Here is a 7,173-nt window from a genome sequence, read left to right on the forward strand (position 1 = left end):
ACGTGACAAATAAACTTTGATTTGATTTGGTAAGGGTATGGCTAAAGGCTATAATAACTCGTCGTCTAGTGCGTTGGGAACAGAGAATAAAAGGAGCAGATTTCTGGGCGTGGTAGAATAGATTCAGGGCATAATGAACAGACAAGGGTATGGTAGGATGTGAGTACAGTGGAAGTAAATCTAGGCATTGAGTGACGATGAGAAAGGTTGTGTCTCTGGAGGCACCAGTTAAGCCAGGTGACGTCTCCGCATGTGTGGGGGGGTGGGACAAAGGAGCTATCTAAGGCATGTTGAGTGGGACTGAAATAAAACAATAAGAACTAACCGAAACAGCAGTAGACAAGGCATATTGACATTAGAGAGAGGCATAAAGCAATCACAGGTGTTGATCGGGAGATTTAAGACAACAACGGGTAAATGGCGATGAATGGGCAGAGAGGGTCAGTTAGGTACACAGTTAGGGACCTGAGTTCGGGGCTGGGGGCCGACAGATAAACAAAGTGAGGTACCATTTAAGTGAACAGTCCAACAGGCATCAGCTGTGTAGCTGAGTGATCATAGGGTCCAATGAGCAGCAATAGGTGAGTCAGGGAGCTGTTCAGTAGTCGCTACTACGCTAGGCAAGCGGAAGACATGGTGATTCAGACAGCTAGCAGGCCAGGGCTAGCAGATGGGTCTTTGGCGACAACGCGACGGAAACGCCTGTTGCAACCACATCGGACGATAACGTCAGCAGACCAGTCGTGATGGATCGGCGGGCTCCGTATCGACAATAAAGGGTCCAGGCCAAATTGGCAAAAGAGGTATTGTAGCCCAAGAATTAGCTGGTATGCCTTCGTCGCCTAGCCGGGAGATGGGCCTAGCTCGAGGCTAGCTCAAGGCTAACTGGTGCTTGCTTCGGGACAGAAGCGTTAGCCAACAGCAGCCACTCGGATTGCAGCTAGCTAGCTGTGATGATCCAGTGTAATGGTTCAGAGCTTGCGGCAGAAATCCGGTGATGTGGTAGAGAAAAGCAGTCCGATATGCTCTGGGTTGATATCGCGCTGTGCAGACTGGCAGGTATTGACTGAGCTAAAGCTGTCTAGTGTCCGAGTTAAAGGTGAAGACTGCTAGCAGTGGCTAACAATGAATACTAGCTAGTAGCTAGTTACCTGGCTAGTTTCTGATGGAGGTTCCAGTTATAAAGTATAAAAATAACAGATCCGTACCACATTGGGTGAGGAGGGTTGCAGGAAAGTATATTTAGTTCGCAGATGGAAAGTGACATTAAAATATATACGAAAAAAAATGAGGAAACAGACTATTTACACTGGACAAGACGGGACAAGACAAACACACGTCCGACTGCTACGCCATCTTGGACATGATCGTTTAAACTAATCAACTCATCATCAAGATATTGGTGTATCATCATGTGTGTTGGTACTGGCCTGTAGATCTGAATGTACTGGATATATTTCCACCCATTCTATCTGAGGACAAGATTAAGCAGTTTTCTGCTTACAAATCCAATCCAATCATCTTACCTAATGATTAGCCTATCACATCATGGTTTTGTTACATCTATCCAATCACACACTTATCAACAGAACATCCCTGGTCATCCCTACTGCCTCTGATCTCGCGGACTCACGAAACACACATGCTTCGTTTGTAAATTATGTCTGAATGTTGGATTGTGCCCCTGGCTATCAGAAATTTAAAAAACAAGAACTATGGTGCTGTTTGGTTTGCTTAATATAAGGAATTTGAAATGGTTTATACTTTTACTTTACATTTTTGACTGAAGTATATTTTAGCAATTACATTTACTTTTGATACTTAAGTACATTTTAAACCAAATACTTTTAGACTTTTACTCAAGTAGAAGTTTACTGGTTGACTTTTACTTTTACTTGAGTCATTTTCTATTAAGGTAGCTTTACTTTTACTCAAGTATGACAATCGGGTACTTTTTCCACCACTGGTTGAAGCCCCACCTCTGCTTCTACCATCTGTCGCTACACTAGTGGTCAGTCCAGTTTGTAGTGGCTTGTTCACTCACCATCATTAACATGGATTAGTCTTTAGACCAGGGGTTCTCAAACATTTTTGGCCTGCAACCACTTTTTGATATCAAACATTTTTCGCGACCCCACCAGGTAAAAAAAAGTGATGCTTTTTTTAAAAAATTGGGGATATGACAGTCTATTACAAATCAGTCAGACAACACTTTTGACCAGGGGCGCAACTTTGGTTTTGGAGGTGGGGGGGACATAATTATATATATATATTAAAATGACATCAAATTGATCAGAAATACAGTATAGACATTGTTAATGTTGTAAATAACTATTGTAGCTGGAAACGGCAGATTTTTAATGGAATAACTACAGAGGCCCATTATCAGCAACCATCACTCCTGTGTTCCAATGGCACGTTGTGTTTTTTGTGGGGGGGTTTTAAGGGGTGGATGAGCTTAATATTGCATAAAGAATGTTGCTTCCATCAATGTAATTGTCTGCATCATTTCCAATCCCCCATATATTTTTGGGGTAAATATATATATCCATATACATACACGCATGGATACATATACACATATATACATACACATACCTATATAGACATACATACTTTTTTTAGAATATACCTTTAATATTCCCCACAAACCCTACCACCCTTCCCCCAATTGGAGTAAACCAATAAACTCTTAGGCTTCTACCTTCAGTTTATATATCTTAAACACATTTTACAGACACTACCTATTTCACAATAGCTATATTTTGTTTGCTTTTAGTCCTTCCTCTATTTCTGATGTCCATCCAGTTTGATTTCTATTTGTAACTGTGCTATTTCACAAAAGTTCTGAACCTATATACATTTTACAGACCCCGCATGTTTTACATTGGTTATCTTGTTATTAGTCCCACCCTTCAACTCCATTCAACCCCTCCCATCTATCTCTCAACATCATCCATTTTGGATTTCTATTTGCCATATATTTTTCAACTGTGCAGTGATGCTTCACAAAAGTATTGAACCGTTCTATTCTCATAGCTTCTACAGATTGTAAATTAAAAATCAAATTTTTTGCTAAAATAATTATTATATTATTGATTGATTGACTATGGCTTTTCAAATCATCCAGTATTTCTATCTGCAGCGTTAGTTCTAGCCAAATGTTGCAATTCTATAGCCATTCCTGGACCTGTGACCAAAAACGAGCTACATATGGACAATATCAAAATAAATGATCTAATGACTCTGCCTCCTCACAGCAGACTCTGCAGAGCTGGGAAGATTGTATCCCCATATATATAACATTCTATTGGTTGCAAGAATTTTGTATAGTAATTTAAATTGAAAAATTTGAAGTTTTGAATCCGGCGTTGTTTTTAGTATCAATTAATAAACCATGTGCCATGGAATGGGTATATCGAAAATCTCTTCCCAACTATTTTGCAATTTATATGGCACAGCCGGCAGTTTTTTGGTCCTTAAATGAAATTGGTATATGTTTTTATTTATCACACTTTTCTTTAACCATTTATGTTCTTTAATACAGGGCCTTACTTTTTCCCCCTTCAACTTGCCTCTTCCATTTTGTGGTAATGCTGCAATTAATTGGTTGTAATTTTGGGTAGAGCAGACATTTCCATATGTCTGTGTTAGCTTTATGTGTGACATAAATCCACCAGTCCTATTTATGGTATCATTCAGAAAAATTATACCTTTTTTAAAGATTTCTTTGAAAAATACGTTTTTTTAATCAATTAGTATATTTGACTTTAACCACAATATTTGTTGTATTATTTGTTCTGTCTTTTCAGGTGGATTAAACTGAAATTGCAACCAACTTTCTAAGGCTTGTTTAAAAAATAACGATATTTTGGAGATTATTTCCTTTTCAAATAACCGAAAATGAGCAGGTGTAATCTGAATAAAGGGGAAAAGGCCCTTCATCAACATAGGATGAGACATTCTTACCAATTTACTAGAGAACCAGATTGGATTTAAGTATAACTTTTGTATGACTGATGCCTTTAGTGAGAGGTTTAATGCTTTAATATTTAATCATTTCTGCCCTCCGAATTCATATTTGTTATATAAATAGGCCCTTTTAATTATGTCTGGCTTGCCGTTCCAAATAAAATTGTATATTTTTTGTTCATATAATTTAAAACTTCTTGCGGATCAGTGGGACGCTAACGTCCCATTTCGACAACTTCTGGTGAAATTGCAGAGAGCGAAATTCAAATTACAGAAATAGTCATATTTAACATTCATGAAAATACAAGTGTCATACATCAGAAAAAAGCTTAACTTCATGTTAATCCAGCCGCTGTGTCAGACTTCAAAAAGGCTTTACGGCGAAAGCACACCATGTGATTATCTGAGGACAGCGCCCAGCACACAAAAGCATTAAAAAAAAAATCCAACCAGGCATGTGTGCCACGAAGTCAGAAATAGCGATAAAATAAATGCCTTACCTTTGAAGATCTTCTTCTGTTGGCACTCCAAAAGATCCCAGCTACATCACAAATGGTCCTTTTGTTCAATAAAGTCCTTCTTTATATCACCAAAAACTCAGTTTAGCTGGCGCGCTTCATTCAATAATCCACCGGTTTGCCTCCTTCAAAATGCATACAAAATTAATCCCAAACGTTACCAATAAACTTCTCCTTAAAGTCAAACAACGTTTATAATCAAATCTCAGGTACCCTAATACGTAAATAAATGATCAAAAATAAGACGGAGAATCGTTATTGTCTTTACCGGAGATAAACAACAAAGTACGCGCTCTCATCCACGTGCATGAAAATACTACAGCCAAAATGGGAGCCACTTAGAAAAACTACAAATTCTAGCTAATTTTTCCAAAAACAAGCCTGAAACTCTTTCTAAAGACTGTTGACATCTAGTCGATGCCCTAGGAACTGCAATCTGGGAGGTTTTCCCTTCATATTAAAATGACAGCCATTGGAATCAGTGGTGGGCTGAATTTTCTTTTCTTCTGGATGGTTTGTCCTCGGGTTCTCGCCTGCCATATCAGTTCTGTTATACTCACAGATATTATTTTAACAGTTTTAGAAACTTTAGAGTGTTTTCTATCCAAATCTACCAATTATATGGATATCCTAGCTTCTGGGCCTGAGTAACAGGCAGTTTACTCTGGGCACGCTTGTCATCCAGACGTCAAAATACTGCCCCCTAGCCCAAAGAGGTTAAAAAGCAGGTCACTAGGTGTAGGCAAAACCAAAAGTGAATAGGTAACTGTGATATGACTAAAGAGTTAATCAGGGTGATTTTTCCACAAATAGACAGGTATTTTCCTTTCCATGGTAGCAAGATCTTATCTATTTTTGCTAACTTTCTATAAAAATTTATTGGAGTGAGATCATATCTTTCTTTTGGGATTTGTATACAGAGTATGTCCACATCTCCGTCATACCATTTAATTGGTAAACTACATGGTAATGTAAAATTTGAATTTTTTTTGTGATCCAATACCTAATTTGGTTTTCTTATCATAATCTAGTTTTAATCCAGAGAGGATAGCAAAAGTATCTAGATGAGGCCGTGGAGAGAGATGAGGCCATGGAGAGATTCTAATTGTGTTTTTTAAAGAAAACATGAATCCTTAGCGTACAATGACACCTTACTTTGTAAGCCACAGATTTCTAATCCCTTAATATTATTGTTTGATCTAATTTTAACAGCTAAATAAATAGATATGCTGATAGTGGACAACCTTGTTTTACTCCTCTAGATAGTTTAAACTTTGAGATGTAGCCATTATTTACTATTTTACACCTAGGGTTACTATACATAATTTTAACCCATTTTATAAGAGATTCCCCAATATTTAAATATTCTAGGCATTTATATATAAACTCCAGTCATACTTTATCAAAAGCCTTTTCAAAATCAGCTATGAAAACCAGGCCTGGTGTCCCCGATATTTCATAGTATTCTATTGTTTCCAGTACTTGTCTTATATTATCTCCAATGTATCGTCCATGTAAAAAACCTGTCTGATTAGGATGAATAATATCTGACAATACTTTCTTAATTCTATGCGCCAAGCATTTTGCTAGGATTTTTGCATCACAACACTGAAGCACGTTGTGCTAGCTAATCCAAGTTTATCATTTTAAAAGGCTAATTGATCATTAGAAAACCCTTTTGCAATTATGTTAGCACAGCTGAAAACTGTTGTTCCGATTAAAAAAGCAATAAAACTGGCCTTCTTTAGTTGAGGATCTGGAGCATCAGCATTTGTGGGTTCGATTACAGGCTCAAAATGGCTAGAAACAAAGACATTTCTTCTGAAACTCATCAGTCTATTCTTGTTCTGAAAAATTAAGGCTATTCAATGTGAGAAACTGCCAAGAAACTGAAGATCTTGTACAACGCTGTGTACTACTCCCTTCACAGAACAGAGCAAACTGGCTATAACCAGAATAAAGAGGAGTGGGAGGCCCCGGTGCACAACTGCGCAAGAGGAAAAGTACATTAGAGTCTAAAGTTTGAGAAACAGACACCTCACAATTCCTCAACTGGCAGCTTCATTAAATAGTGCCCGCAAAACACCAGTCTCAACATAAACAGTGAAGAGGCGACTCCGGGATGCTAGCCATAACGAATACAGTCATGTGTGGTAACTCTGCAATTCATTTGAAAGACACTCTGGGAAATATGCAAATAAGGCTGTACACTAAGCAGAGTGTTAATTTAACACTGAAAAGTGTGGACCCATACGGATACTGGGCTAGTGTTAAATGTAACACTCTCAGTGTGGATTTAACACTCATAATTTGCTGTGTGGCTCCCTGATGAAAAAATAACATTCATTACTGTAGTTAGGTTTAAGCCAACCTGTACTCTATGATTTAGAGGTGGGTTGAATAGATTCCACGACCTGGACTTGAGCGAGCGCTTGGCTTGTTCTCGACACTGTGTGCACGATGAAATTTATGCCCACCGTGATGTATAGCACCGCCCACCGGGCAAAATGGCGATACAGCTACGACTGGAAGTGACTTTTTCATAGCAGGTTTGGAGAACATACAGTGAGGGAAAAAAGTATTTGATCCCCTGCTGATTTTGTACGTTTGCCCACTGACAAAGAAATGATCAGTCTATAATTTTAATGGTAGGTTTATTTGAACAGTGAGAGACAGAATAACA

The sequence above is a fragment of the Salmo salar genome, chromosome ssa28 (genome assembly GCF_905237065.1).
Source record: "Salmo salar chromosome ssa28, Ssal_v3.1, whole genome shotgun sequence".
NCBI lineage: Eukaryota > Metazoa > Chordata > Actinopteri > Salmoniformes > Salmonidae > Salmo > Salmo salar.